Source organism: Cherax quadricarinatus, chromosome 33 (assembly GCF_038502225.1).
Source record: "Cherax quadricarinatus isolate ZL_2023a chromosome 33, ASM3850222v1, whole genome shotgun sequence".
NCBI lineage: Eukaryota > Metazoa > Arthropoda > Malacostraca > Decapoda > Parastacidae > Cherax > Cherax quadricarinatus.
Genome location: NC_091324.1, coordinates 25027020 through 25027533, shown reverse-complemented (window position 1 = coordinate 25027533; position 514 = coordinate 25027020). Strand labels below are relative to the sequence as shown.

Sequence of the window (514 nt, the reverse complement as noted above, 5' to 3'; positions counted from 1 at the left end):
ACTACACGACGGTCATTAGGGCTACACGTCACCTGTTCACTACCAGTCAAGAGTACTCAAGCACAGGATATATATATATACTCCTCATGGTGTATATATCCTGTGTCTGGGTGCCAAGAGTACATGAGGGTCTGACATACCCTGGGCTCCACCAGGGTCTCGTTCACTCACCATTGCTTTCCTTCCACGGACGGGAAAAAATATATATGTTTTTCTTGAATCCTCGCTGGGAAGGCAAGAAGTCACAGTAGGATATGAAGAAGATGAGCCTCCCGTTATATGGCGAAGGTGCAGAAATGTATCGATCTCGTCAGGAGACAACCATAGACATAACCGCACAGAAAACGGAAGGTGGCAACCTGAAGCGCCTTATATAAAGGGGACGGCGCATGTGAACGCACAATGTTGTGTTGTGTGGTCACAGTAGGTGGAACTCTGTGAACACCTAGAACACTGAGGTGTAGTGAAGTCTCTGTGGTGACACCATCAATACTCTGGTGTGTGCATGTGTGTA

General features: G+C 47.3%; 1 protein-coding gene across 3 annotated transcripts in view; it reads left to right on the top strand.

The window, feature by feature from the left end:
* The first annotated feature begins 406 nt into the window (after window positions 1-406).
* The window catches only part of LOC128693955 (uncharacterized), a 123070-nt gene continuing 122962 nt past the window's right edge, over window positions 407-514 (top strand). For 2 of the 3 annotated variants that reach the window (XM_053783885.2, XM_070090935.1), the window contains exon 1: window positions 407-514. This exon is cut by the window's right edge and continues 1042 nt beyond it. The gene's annotated coding sequence lies outside the window, so the exon portion shown is untranslated. The other variant, XM_070090933.1, reaches the window with a different exon arrangement.